Below are 14,730 nucleotides of genomic sequence, written 5' to 3' on the forward strand. Positions count from 1 at the left end.
TTTAAAAAGGCCTTGGCAGGCCGAAACACGTGGTAAACCAAGATGGGCTCAATAATTTGACTATGATTTAAACAAAGAGGATGCAAAATAAAAACCTTTAAATCGAATTGGCATTATTGTTATACGAGCTTGGCGCACCAATTGAGTATACAACATTACACATACACCTTCTTGAGGTGACTGCAGGTGCCAGCATAGAATGCAAATCTGTATCATTATCTCAACACAGCCGGATGCATTGCCTGCAGGTTACACATAGATACCCACAGGAGGTGCATTACGATTTCTACCCAATCTTCCACCTTCCACGGAGACCAGGAAGCTGAATTATTCCCCCAGGTTGAACAGCACTTTATTTACGTCCTGGCGGCACCGCTACTGCCGGTATATGAACTTGTAAAGTGCAGCCTGTCTTCGTGTCAGAGGCGAACACTTCACTTTTGTTGCCATTCACTTACCTTAGGCTTTGTATAAACGTGTCGTAATTGTAGGCAAAGATGTATTTTCAGAAGTGTATAGCACAGATTTGGTGTTATTCAAAATATCTCTGTAAAGTGTGTGTAAAACTAGTGTAGCACAACATCAGAATAACGGTTCAGCATTATTCTGCCAAGCTATACATAAAACACCCTGCCGTAACGAGAACAGCAGAGACTGTGCATAAAATCGGCATTACCTTGTTTTGTGCGCTGCTTTCACACTTGGGCAGAATGGAAAAAAAAACAGCAAACAAAGCAACGAAAGATTTTTTCTTTTCTTCAGGCCTGTGTTCCAAGGGCGAATTTGTTATTGGCATGCCTTTCAAAATGACAGCCTGAGTATTCCTAAAGTCGTGTGTGTATGTATTCACATGTATTCAATGCAGAACAGCAGATAGAGTAGGTCTGATTGAAAGTCCCCGATAAATAATGGGGTGACATAGAGGGGTTTCTATGGAAAAATGTATTTGGCCTACCAAGAGCAGTCCTGATTCGATTATTCGGCACGAATTAGGCATAAATTCTGTTAATCATAGAATTGCTTGGAATTAGATCCCTTCTATGTTCAAAATATTGCCACCCACCGCCGCCTCTATCTTTGAACAAATGGATCCTCTAAGAGCTTTGAGAGAGAGTCTCTTAATCCAATCAAGTCATGAATTTCCTAAAACGGCATCGACTACCATAGATGAATTAGCAGCAAATAATACTCTATCCAGGGAGTCATGCAGAGACCTTGACTGGATTAAGACTAGCGACAAAGCAAGGTGTTATAAGCTAAACAAAGAAGCCGGGGTATTGCATAGGAAAAGAGGAGGCTCTGCTCCCCATTTGCTCTTATACCCCTCATTGGGGTGTGCCAGATGTCTGTTGCGTTTCCGCTTAAATGTGTTGTTAACAAAAGAAAATGGTTTTAGATGGAAACTGAAGGACATGAATGATGCAAAATGTAGTTGCACTGTTCTGGGCCCGTTGAGTCTTTAAATGTCCAGCTTTGACGCTAGTTAGGGATATATCCGATGGAATGTCTGTTTTCCAAGAATATTATTTCTGAGTATCCTTTTGGGAACTCGTTCACTCTGTTTACTGCTCAAGATCTACATTGTTGGCTTTGTATTTCTTTTTGATGGAATTGAATTTGTTTTAAGATGTGCAATTTTGTTTTGAGATGTGTAATTGTCCAATTATTGTATTCCTCTGTAAATTAAGTGATTGTAATATGTTTGTTGTGTTAAAACCTATTTATTTAGGTCATATGATGCAAAAAATAAATTAAAAAAATAAGTAAATAATGGGGTGACTTGGTTTCTAGCAAGCTAAAAGCAGGTTGATATGGTCAGTTTTATTACAAGTGTCAAGTTTTTTTTGTGGAACTGTTACTATGAGTACAGTTATAGCACTTATTTGTTACTTCCTGCTTTTAAGTACTGCATTGCGTGTTACCATTAGCCAATTGGGTGCCTCTCAATGTATTAATCTCGGAAGGGTACGGTGAAGGATTCCGCACCTGTTTACTGGGCTGAAGTGTCCGGGTGAGAACTTAACTCACTAAGCTTTGATGGGTTTTCACAGTCATGTTTTTAATGTTATTTGAGTCTCAAAGCCCTCGCAGGTCAAGGCCACGCTGTTGAGCGACGCAGGTGCCCAGGGGACGCTGCCCAATTATACGTAGCACGGATTGCTACGTCCATGCTTCCGTACCAATAAGAACTGAGGTTCATACCCTCTGCCTCAAAGCCCTCACAGGACAAGGCTGCGGTGTTGAGCGACGCAGGTGCACAGTAGACGCTGCCCGATTATACATAATATGCATTGCTACATCCACGCTTCCGTACCTATAAGAACTGGGGACCAGACCCTCTGTGGCAAAGCCCTTGCAGGACTATGCCACAGTGTTGAGTGACACAGGTGCGCAGGAGATGCTGCCTGATTAAACGTAGCAAAGCATCGCTACGTCCACGCTTCTGTGCCTATAAGAACCGAGGTTCAGACCCTCTGCGGCAAAACCTTTGCAGGAAAAGGACGCAGTGTTGAGCGACAGGTGTTTGGTGGCATGGGGTAACAGCGCAGACTGTGAGTGCGGACAACCTCACCCTCCCGTCTGTGCACACAGGGTAAGAAGGTGTGGTTAGAGTTAGCTTTGCTTCATTCCACGCAACCCCACCTGACATATGCCCCTTCTCCCTCTTGCATAGACGTTGCTCCCCCTGGAAACGGTCCTCGCACTCCTCCATGCACTTGCATCCCCCCTGCATATGTGCGCTCGCTCGCATCTTAAGCCGCGTACGCTTCCTCGCAACTTATGCCAAATGCACTCCCTCGCAATTTAGGCCACATGTGCTCGCCTGCAACTTAGACTGCGTGTGCGCACTCGCAAATTTAGGCTGCATGTGCTCCCCGGCAACTCGGGCCGCGTGCGTTACCTCGTGACTTAGGCCACGTGCACCCCCTGTTTCTCGTGCAGTATGCGATCCCTTGCATCTTAGGTCCCTGCACCCTGTTTCGTTCCCTCCACCTGTGTTCCTACCTTCCTCCCGCATCTCAGCCCCTTCCCTTCATTGATCTATTGTGTACTGTATTGACATTGTGTTGTGCTCCATGGTTTTTGGAATTACATTTCATTGCCTGCATTCTTTACTGCTAGGTGCATGTTGTGTTTTGTGTCTTGTTGATGGTATTGACTTTGTGTTATTCTCTACAGCTCTGATGTTGTGGTGTTCTCTATGGTTTCGAAATTGTGTTCTCTACGTTTTTATCATTACATTGCCTGCTTTCTTCACTTCTAGGTTCACTCTTGTGCTCTGTGCTTTGCTGTTGGTTCTGCATTCTTTACTTCAAGGTTCCCTGTTGCGCTCTGTGCTTTGCTGTTGGTTCTGTATTGCATCTGATTTCGTAGGCCCGTAGTTCATCTTTGTTGTTCTCCCCTCCCTTTTGTGTCCCTCCCTTGTGCTTCCCTCCTGTCTACCCCCTACTGCCACCCACCCTCCCCTGCTTGGGCTTTCTTCTCCCCACCCCTCTTTCCTCCCCGCACCCTCTATGCTGCTCTGTCTCACCTATCTTCTCTAATTGCTTTTTCTATTGACTATCTCACTAAGTCTGGTAGCAAGAAGCTCAAAAAGGACATCCTCTTCTCCAACCAAGGCCTCCCTATCACTGATACCTACACAAGTGCTTACTCCAGACAGACCCTTACCGACATCCTCTTTGTCGTTACCTCTCCAGGCCTATGGAGCCCCCCCATATGGTCTCTGTTCTGTCTCCTTTTTCCTCTTCTCCCATTAATGGAGGCACCTGGTGGGAGGCTTTCTTGGCCCCTTTCCACTCCTCTAAGACCATCATTAATGTTTACTTGAATGGCGCTGTCTTGGTACAGGGCCCTCAGGGCAATCTCCTCCTTTTTGGTATAGACGCTTCCCACGCCTTATCAACTTCCTTTCCTCTCCTGCTATCCCTTCTTACCCCTCTCTTGCTCTTCTGCCCCTTCTTCTTCAGCCACCTCTCCATCGCCCCCTGCTGCTTCTCTGGCCACCCTGTTGCCTTCTTCCTCTGCCTCCCCTCTGGCACATTCTTTTTACTCTCCGACTACCTTGCCTTTTCTTCCTTCCTCCTCGGGCGCCTCCAACACTTCAGCAGAGTGTACTTTTGGCCTGTACTTCTCCACGGAAGTCCTTCAAAAATGGCATCCTGCTCCACATCACTACTCAACTCGCGCTCATCTGTCAAACATTCCTCTGACATCGGCCGTCTCCTGGAAGAGCTTGATTTGGATGTACTTGTTCTCACCGAGACTTGGTTCACGGCCAGCTCTGTCACGAGTTTTGACACTCTCCTTCCTGATGGCTACAAAATCCTCTCCGAACTCAGAACACACCATCCCGGTGGGGGTGTAGCCTTGATTTTCCCAGAGTGGATCCCTGCTTGTATCATTCCAATGCGGCACAACTACTCCTTTGAACGCCTGATATGAGGCTCTCTATCTCTCCTGGCCTCTCTCACAGTGGCCACTATCTACCGGCCGCCTGGCCAGGTCGCCCTCTTCCTCTCTGAGTGTGCTGACCTCTCCTCCTTTCTCCTTACCTGTACCTGTCACCTTCTCCTCCTCGGAGACCTGAACATCCACCTGGATGATACTAGCTCTTCTTCAGGACTCTTTCGTAACCTCTGTGACTCCCTCCCTCTCTCTCTCTCTCTCTCTCTATTCTTCCCTCTGGCCTGACTCACTCTGCAGGGCACGCCCTGGATGTTCTGATCTCCTCAGACTTCCCCTTCTCCACCCATTTCAGCACTCCTCTCTTGGTGTGGCCACCCTCTCTTTTTCCTCCCATCTCTCTCTCTCTCCACTCCCCAGGCCAAGCCGATCCCAGCCCTGCCACCTACCTTCTCGGTCATCCGACCTGTGAAGTGTGTGTCAGTTGGGGCTTTCGCCGCTACTTTCTCTCCTCCTCCTGCACTTGGCGGACTCACATCATGACACAGCCCTCTCTACCCTTCATCTCTCTATCTCTAACACTCTGGATGTCCTTGCCACTGTCATGAGGAACCACTTAAAGCCCAAATATAAGTGCAACTCTTGGTATAAATCTGACCTCGCCACCCTTAAACGCAAGTTTAGGGCGGCTGGGAGGACGTGGAGGGCATCAGGCGCACCCACTGAAAAACCTGCCTGCCGTCTGCTCCAATGACCGTACAGACTATCTGTCCTCTAAGAAGAGAGCCTACATCCAAGCCTGCGTCTCTGCGGCATCAAACAACTCAACAGAACTTTTAAAAATCTGCAAGGAGCTGGCCAATCCTGCTGCAGTCTCTACCTCTCCTGTTCCCTTCCAGTCCTCTGCACGGCCTTGGCCTCTCATTTAACCACTAAAACTCAGAACATCCTGACCACCCTCTCTTCCTCTACCACCTCTACCACTCCTGGGCCGTCTGTGGCCGTATCTCCTCCTCCTTTCTCCTGCTTTCCGTTGTTCACCCATGACAATGTTTCTAGACAAGTCCGATCTATGAAAGTCGTGTCAAAGTAGGTTCTCCCCTGCTCATCCAGAACCATCAAGGACCACATGGAAACCCTTGCTCCAGCTTTGTCCGATTTCTGCAATCACTTGTTTTCCACTGGAACTTTCCCCTCCCCCTCAAGCACTACCTTGTGAACCCCCTTCTTAAGAAGCCCTCTGCCGATCCTTCCTCTCTGGCTAACTATCGCCTGATCTCCATCACTCCTTTTCTGGGCAAACTCCTGAAAAAGCTGGCCATCTCCCAGTTTAATCAGCATACTGAATCGGTTGGTTGTCTCCACTCCACCAGTCTGGCTGCTGAACTGCCAGACGCATGGGAACTGCTCTCCTGAACACCCGTGAAGGCTTGCTCCCTAATCTTGACTCTAATCTTCCTTCTATCCTCATTCTCATTGATGTATCCTCTGCTTTGATACAGTCAACCATGCAATCCTGCTCAATCGCCTCCGTGATAACCTGGGTATCACTGATCGGGCTCTGGCCTAGATGACCTCCTTTTTCACTGACCCCCCCCTCTAACACCCTGGTCCAATTGGGGTCCTTCCTCTCTTCTATCTCTCTCTCTACTTGTGGTGTTCCCCTAGGGTCTAACTTTCTCCATGGCTTTTTAATCACTACCTGGCACCTCTTGCCCACTGCATTGCTACTTTCTGCTCCAATTTTCAGTCTTATGCGGCTTACACTCAGCTCTCTTTCAGGATCCCCTCAGCCACCTCTGCTCCTTTTCTCATAACAGACTGTCTGGCCGCAATTCAACAATGGTGTGCTGCCAATGATCTGTGCCTTAATGCCAGTAAGACTGAGATCCGCCTCATTGGTACACCTGCTCCCTCCTTTCCCCTCTCTCTCTGTCCACCAACTCTGGGCTCTAATCCTGCTCCCTCCTTTGAGGATAAGAACCTTGGTGTCCTCTTCAACCTCCACTCTCTCCTTCTCTCCTCATGTCTCTGACCTCTCTAAGAAGTCCAACTATCAGCTGCACCTCCTCTGTTATTGTTCCTTTTCTCACTTTACCCCCAGAAGATCACTGTCTCCAGATCCCTGGTCATCTCTAGGCTGGACTACTGCAACAGCCTCCTGCTAAATCTGCCTGCCTCTACTCTTCAACCTTTACAACTTATCCAGAACAGGACTACAAGGCTTGTCCTTGGCCTCAAGCCCAGGGATCGTATTTCACCAGCTCTGAAATCTCTTCACTGGCTGCAGTGATCAAGTTCAAGACTCTTTGCATTGTCCACAAGGCTTTCCGGGGCCTGGGACCACACTACCTACAACGTACTCTTCCTAAACATCTTCCTTCTCGAGCTCTCCGCTCATCCACCTCCAACTCTGAGGGTCAGACGATTCTCCAAGCAGAGAGTAAGGGGCAGATCTCTCTCCTTGGCTGAGACCTCCCTCTGTAACAGCCTCCCTGCCAAACTTGAGCAGAACCACCTCTGGTTCCGGAAGCAACTCAAGACCTTCCTTTTTGCTTCTGCTTTCTCTTCCTCCCCCCTGCTGATGTCCCCGACTACTCTGCGCGCTGGTCACCTGGCTACCCTCTGAACTCCGGCCCAAGCTCCTGCATATCCAGTTGCCCTTCCACTGCCTCCGGGCTCCCCCTGCACATAAGGGTCTGTACCTGCAACCTTACAGTCCCATCTCTCTGCGCTTATGAGACACCTGACTGGCTGCACTTATTCAGTTACCCGCACTTCTCCCCTCTCTCGACTCCCCTCCCCCCGGCACCTCTCCCCTACCTCTTCCCTGCACGATCTGAATGACACCAGGCCAAGTAAGATTGTTGTTTTGCCCTCCTTTTGTTTCCCCCTCCTGTCTTGTCGCGCCTAGAAACACTTGTGTACAGGCGTGTTGTAAATATATCATATCATATCATATGTCCATTCACGTATTTATCGTTTTGCAGCATTCTGTTGTTGGGTGGCCACTTAGCCATTTGTACTCCCTGGGGTGTGCCTGCACTTCTGCATGGAGGTGGAAGTGGAGGTGGAGGATTAAACAAAACAGGGGCCTTTCTGTTTCCAAAAAGGTGCAAATGCAAGAGTCATCTGAAATGCATTGAGCGGGTCGGGGTTGCATAACCGTGTTGGCTCGCCATGGGCTGTGTTGACTGCCCTAAAATCAATTGGACCCTGTACAAGATTTACATAAGCGCAAACAATGACACACAGATATAGGATATTCGCGCAACACATGAGTGGTCAGACAGGAAATTAATCACGTTTGTACCTCCCATTGTCACCTGCACACGACTTTTGCCACCGCCCCGTCCCCATGTTCACCAAAGTATTTAAGTTTCACATGCCTTTCACCTATCAATATGAAGGCACAGGCACACTACCCGCAACACACTACCTGTGGACAGGCAGGCGACACAGCATATACGAGGTGACTCCTACAATGAAATTTAAATCTTGTTACTCACATTGGTCTTCTCTTTCTCCTTCCATCAATCCCTCATTCCATCTGTCTTCAAAGTAAAAAAGAAACGGATCCTAAGGAGGAAAAAACAAAGCCTCCTTAATTGCAAACATGACTTACTTTTTATTGAAGCTGATCTTCTGCGTCCTTTTGTACCTGGCTCTGGATACTGCATGCTCACTACTAGCAGCACTATCTTTGAAACCAAGTGAGGATAGGTAAGTGGTGTAGGAGTCACTAAGTGACTCCTGCTACACGAACAAAATCCGGTCCTCCTCCCACAAATTGGTCTTTCTCTCCCTCAATCCCTCATTCCCTTTGCCTTCAAAATTAAAGAAAACAGAGAGCCTAAGAAGGAAAAACAAAGCCGCCTTTAATTGCAAAAAGGCCTATGCATGGAAATAGCCATGCCCCCTGGGCCCTCCAATTTTATTGAAGCATACCAAGGATACCAGGCCAACACCCAGGGGACACAGCTGGTACTCCTGGCAACCCCTAAATTATGTTCATGGGAGCAGCCCCGAGAAGCTACGAGGAGGAAGAGCCTCAGTAGGCCAAGGCATAGCCCAACTGAAACATTGTGTAGGTAACTCTGCACAAACCTATGGTTAAGACCGAGGGAGAAGAGTCACAGAAGGCTGACATAGAGCCCAGCTGAAACGCAGCACAGACTGAGATGCTGCAAAGACCAGGAAGAAGGGCCTGTAAGGCAGACGTGGAGCCCAGTTGAAAAGACAAGTAAGTAGTTCCCGAAAGAGGGGCCATTGTCGGGCGAGCTGGATGTGTAGCTAAGAGCTGCGAGCTGCAGGGTGCTTTCAATACATCTACAAGTTGGTGCTTTATATAGTGGCAACGCGGACCAAGCCAATCGTCCTGCAGGCCATGAGTGTGGGGATCAGCACCGAAAAGCCAGAGCTAAGCATGGGAATCCCAAGGGTAGCACAGGAGGGGCTGCTTGAGGCACTACATGCAGACAATTAGGCAAATGGAGCTATCTAACATATACCCCATCAGACGGTACTTTGCCAGCGTCGATGGGCACATCTGGCCTTCATACAGGTTTCCTCACCACTGATGCAAGAAGAGGAAACAGATGGATGATGGCATGACGGACAAAGGTCAGCAGAAATCTAACACATATGTTATCAAACTTTTTAATCAGAGTGTGGACTTTGCCCAGTTCAATGAGAACACTCCTCTCTACCCAATCTGTCGGGCATGTATGAGAAACAATCCTTCAGTGCAAGAGGAGGAGCTCTGCACCAGTCCTGTCCTGGCTTGTTGTCTGAGGATGACGAGGGTACTGAGGTGATAAATGGGGCTTCTCAGGATGTGTACAGGATGCCAGATCCTTCTCGCTCACCATTGAACGAGGCTTGTGAGCCACAAAACCTGTGTATCCCTTGCTCTGATCATGGCCAGGAAGAACCTGTGAATATCAATGTGCCACCAGAATTGATGCCAACAATGTGCACACTCATCTATGAGAATATGGAGCGTTCGAAGAAGATCTGCAAGAGGTGTAAAGAAGCTTCTCATAAGAACCAGTTGCGGTACTCTGAGAGCATGAAGATCTTAAGAGATGTTTGAGAGACAGTGACATGGTCTCCTGAGCTCTGCACCCAAAGAGAGATACCTCATTGATCCAGAAAATGGGTTTGATGCAGATGGATATTTATGACTGCTTCCACAGTCATAAATATCCGGAAGCACCTCAAAACCTTCCTCTTCGCTTCTGCCTTCTCTCTCCCTCTCCCCTGCTAAACCTGCTTAACTCCCCACTGAATTCTGCACTATACCTGCATCTGGGCCACTCTCAGCGACCTCGGTCCAGGGCCCAGCCACTCTCCACTTGCACTGCCTCCCTTGCTCCCCCTGCACTGCGGGACTGTCACTGTATCCCTACAGCCCCCTTCCCAGCTCTGCACTTACCTCGCACTTGCCACCAGCTGGCCCTTTTTATTTATTATTTATTATTTTTATTATTTATTTACGCTACTTACCTTGTACTGCACTTTCCCCCCCACCTCCTCCCCCTGCACTTTCTCCTTTTCCCCTTCCTCTGCACTTGCGCGATCTGAATGACACCTGGCCTAGTAGGATCGTTTGTCTGTCTTCCCCTTGTTTCCCTCCCTCCCTGCCTCGTCGTGCCTTGAAACACTTGTGTATAGGCGCGTTACAAATACCTTATCATATCATATATCATATCACATAGTTTGAATTCTAACTAATAAAAAAATAGATGTTTTGTAAAATAATGAAAAAAAAGGAAGTAGTTCCCCTGCCTACAGTAGTGGTTGCATGTGTTTTAATGTGCAATGGGGATGAGGGCTAGCAGTTTAGACTGGACGGATCCCATTGGTGGCAGTACCAGACTGATTTGCATGTGGGTGGTCCCCTTCGCCAGTGGCACAGATGGGCAATTAAACATTGATGTGGAAGGTTGTCCCTGCCAGGAGCACTGCCAGTGGTTAAGATTAATACAAAACTTTTCATCCCAATGTGAGGAACCGGAGGACATCCTCACATCTTCTCCCCCCGTCGTCGTCCTCTCAGATGGCCAGGGAAAGGCCATTACTTTTGGATCCAGACCCGGGGGGTGTAAATGCAAGGGAGGATCACCTGGGTAGAGGGAACCTGGGGAGTGGAAAGATGATGTCTTTGGTGAGACATGGCATCTCCCTTTCCCTTGTCATAATGAACCGTATGTTCACTCTGCCCTCATGGACTATTGACAGTCTTTGCTCCTTCTTCCCACCCAAAACCTTTTCACCTTAAGACTTGGACAAGGAGGGAACAAGTGGGAGTTATGCACACTTACATTCCTTCACACCACTTTGTATTTGTATTTTATTTATTTGTAAAGAGCACCAGGCCCAAGGGCATCAGGGAGCATCATTTAGGTTACAGGCAAAAAAATACAGGGTACATAAGGCAGAGTACATCATAAAACAGAATACATCAAGGAGGGGGGGGTACAGGCAGTGAGCAAAAGGGTAAGGAAAATATACAGTTACTGTACATATTAACAATCGGAACGGGCAAATAGAGGGTTGGCGCCAGTGTAGTAGGTCAGAGAAGACAATGGGTGCTATTAATCAGAGCTGGTCTAGAGTAGACAGCCAGGCTTTGGCTTTGCTCTTGAAGGCCAGGAAGGACGGTTCCGCTCTGAGTGGATTGGGTAAGGAGTTCCATAATTTCGCAGCCATGACTTTGGTACAAGAGGAAGAGGGCTATTGAGTTTAATTGTAAAAGCCAGGCATGTCCAGCTAATTGGCTTAACCTGGGTCGGGCAACTGAAGGACTTGCACCTGCAATTATTTAACAAGTCCCACGTGTATAAAGTGGGTAACCGTCCCAACAGAGGGAGAGAGACGGCCTGGAGAGAAGGACGTGGCTTGTAGACGTGGAGCGGGCTCGAGAGGAACCGGCTGGAGGAAAACAGTGCTGAGCAGGAGTGTGAGAGAGATGCCGGGGCCAATTCTGGCCCTAAGAGGGTCAAGAATCCTGCTGTCCTCCTTGCCCGGTGTCCACAGCAGGAGCTGCGGCACACCGAAGCCTCCTGATTGCCGCAGGCCATGGATAGCTTTCACTGAGGAAGAGCAGATCTACATGCTGCAGGATTCCAGGACAGTAAGTGCTGATGGCTGAGGCTTCTGTGAGGAAAAGTCGGAACGAAAAGCTGTGAAACAGAATCGAGAAGCCGAGAGGAGCACTGCATACTAGTGAGTGTAAAGAAGGAAACACTCGTACTGGGGCTCTCCAGGGGCTAGAAACAGACATGCCTGAATGCCGAACGAACTGGAAAGTATTACGATTGCTATGGAAGAGTAAACCAAGTGTTTTCGAATGCCGAACAAGTTGCAGAGTACTTTTGGGAATGCAACAAACATTATTGAATACTGAATTACCTGAAAGATATGAGGAGCATATTTTGAATACAACATGAAATTAAAGCAAGTGATGAGCACTTATGAATAAAGTGAAAGCAAGTGGTGGAAAAGGGGGAACACCATGGAGTGAGTTGTAAGAGATACATGTTGCAGCAAAGCCAAGAGACTGCCAAGGAGAATCTGAAATAAGTGCTGGCCAACAACACAGGTTCAGAGAGAGAAAACATGTGTAGGTGAAAATCTGAAGAAATACAGAAGTATAACAAAGTGCCTAGGGTTATCGGTTGCGTGTCCCATAATGGGTGGGCCGTGTGGTCTGACAACTGTGCCTAGACTGAGTGACCCCCTGCTAGAAAAGAGCCAAGGAAAGCAAATGTAAAGAAGCATGTATTTTGCAGCAGTTGCTGAAGTGAATGATAAATGCAGAAAGAGAGCAACCTATGTGAACTATTGAAAAGGCTGGATGATTAAGGAGTTGAACTGGACGTGTTTTGAAAGCTAGGAGATTTTGAACTGTGTTGAACTCTTGGGAAAGGGAACCCCGAGAGTTTGTGTATTGTGTTCAACCCTTGGGGAAGGGAACCCTGGGGCCCCTTTAGAACTGTTCTGAACTTGGGGGAAGAGGAAGATGAATATAAGCCAGGAGCCAGAAGATGCTCAGAACTTTATTTGGAACACTATGGGCCTCGTCACGAGTTTGGCGGTAGCCCTTAAATGCGACGGTAGCGCTGTTACCGCTGCATTTAAGGGTCCACCAAATCATGGCTTCGGCTGATTTCCCGCCAGCTCTCAGCTGGGGGGAAATATGCTGAAAATTTGCCGATTTTCGGCAAGTTTACCACCGGCGGGAAAAGCTTGAAATTTCCCCATTGAGCCCAATGGGGAATTGGAATTCCCGAATGGGCTCAATGGGGAATGGGCAATACCCGTTCCGTCAAACCCGTGATCCGGCGCTAATAGCGCCGGTGGGTTTGGCGGTAGGGCTAATAACGCCAGCGCTATTAGCGCCGGCGTTACCGCCTAACTCGTGATGAGGCCCTATTTCTTTTGCTGCTGACATCCCTACACTTTGTATACATTTAGTTGTGAGGGCAATTATAGGTTTTGATCAGACATTCGAGTTGAAATTACTGATACAGACTATACTGCATCCTGACATTTAAGTAAACTAAACCATTTACCAGAACGTTGAACCTGTTGTCTGTGTCTTACTTCATGATCCCTTCACACCCATCACTTTTTTGGTCACAGTCTGGCTACCTGCACCTGATGCAGTAAAATATCACACGTGTGCTGGATGGCCAATTATTGGGGTTCTGTGCTAAAACGTTGGCTGGGTTGTGAGAGGGGTGTCTTGTATTTAGTGACTTAGTGGTGAAATCACCACTCATATTCTGTCTAGTGGAGGGAAGTGCCATTTTTATACAGCCTGGTGGGATGATCTCTTAGCAACACTATCTTATAAGCTTAGGTGCACAAATCTATACTGCATAATGGGGCCATAGCTAAACTGCCCGGTAGTGTGCAGGTGTCATAGCTATTCTCGAAGGACAGGTGTTGTCATACAGCCAACATCAGATGTATAAGCGGAACTGTTGTAGCTGTGTATTGCCCGAATGGGTTAGAGTTCATCTCTTCACCGACTCATTAAGGGGGGGGACATACCTCTCATCAGATGGCAGGAGATGTCCTATTTATACTCTGTTAAATGTCACATCTGTTCTGCCTTGCCGGGGCAATGTCATCCCAATACTGACAGATATGAGGGGGTGTCAGCCTTTACACTGGTTTTAGAGTGGAAAGTGTAATACCGATACCATCTTAGGAGGGATTGTAATGCCTTTACTGTCTGGTAGGGAAAGGTGCTATAACTATACTCCTTAATCGATGGAAGGGATATTACTCAGTTTGGCTGATTGGTCATGTGTCAGAAGTATAATCTGTAATGCAGCAACACCTATCCTCCTGCCTGAGGGATTATGTTATTCTTATTGTGGCAGGACTGTATCCTACCTGTACTGCCTGATGATGACGACCATAACTAAACTAACTTTTGGGGGAAACTATATTGCCTGTTGGTGTAATTCTTTGCTCCTTATGGAGATGTTGTTCCTACACTGCTTGACAAAAGTCATACATGAGCTCATATGACAGCTACGCTAGGCAGAAACCTCTAATAATCGGACCACCCGGCCTATAGCGATTTTGCGTCTTCAACAAAAAACCGGAATCTTTAAATTTCAAATGTGCTGCATCATTCCTAAAACACAGAAGAAAAGGGATCAGAATGTAGTATTTGACCCATATTCTGCTTATTGCTTAGTTTGAACAATCTGTTTCACTCTATAAGGGAACGTTTTCCATGAGGGAGCCCAAAATGATGACCATAATGGATTTCTGTAGGTTTATTACTGTAGCTACATGACTATACCGTTTTTGTGCTACAGTATTTCCTTGCCCTTGATGCCAAACTGAAATCAATCCCATTATATCCTTTGAGGGTTAAATAATAGTTTCACATGTGTAATCAGGAGTGCATGTGACATTGGTTTCATTTAAACATTTGTAGAGTCCACTGAAGAACAAATGTCGGGATTTGAGTAGAGGTGCAGATGACTACATTAATATTTACAGGAATATATAGAAAGTAGACTTTCATAAGGAATAAGTCTTATACATTCTCTATCATCGCAATGGATCATGAGGTTTCAGAGTGTGTGTGTTGTGTGTTGTGTGTGTGTGTGTCTCCAAAAAATGAAAAGCCTTGTGAGAAGGTAGATCTGGCGGAATGCACACCTGAGGGCAGCTAAGTGATGAGTGTCCACTCAGCAATAAGGGAGCATGACAGCAATTCCAGGCAGCACAAAAGTTCCTTTATTATTGCATGTCCATCGGAGAAAGAGAAACCTGGATTACAACCGACGC

General features: G+C 47.3%; 1 protein-coding gene and 1 pseudogene across 3 annotated transcripts in view; both read left to right on the forward strand.

The window, feature by feature from the left end:
* The window catches only part of LOC138515694 (protein lin-37 homolog pseudogene), a 45,271-nt pseudogene extending 35,714 nt beyond the window's left edge, over positions 1-9,557 (forward strand).
* Positions 1-14,730, forward strand: part of FHIP1A (FHF complex subunit HOOK interacting protein 1A) — an 839,659-nt gene that overhangs the window by 662,580 nt on the left and 162,349 nt on the right. The gene's annotated exons all lie outside the window — the stretch shown is intronic.

Source organism: Ambystoma mexicanum, chromosome 6q, assembly GCF_040938575.1.
Source record: "Ambystoma mexicanum isolate Mex_15411 chromosome 6q, UKY_AmexF1_1, whole genome shotgun sequence".
NCBI lineage: Eukaryota > Metazoa > Chordata > Amphibia > Caudata > Ambystomatidae > Ambystoma > Ambystoma mexicanum.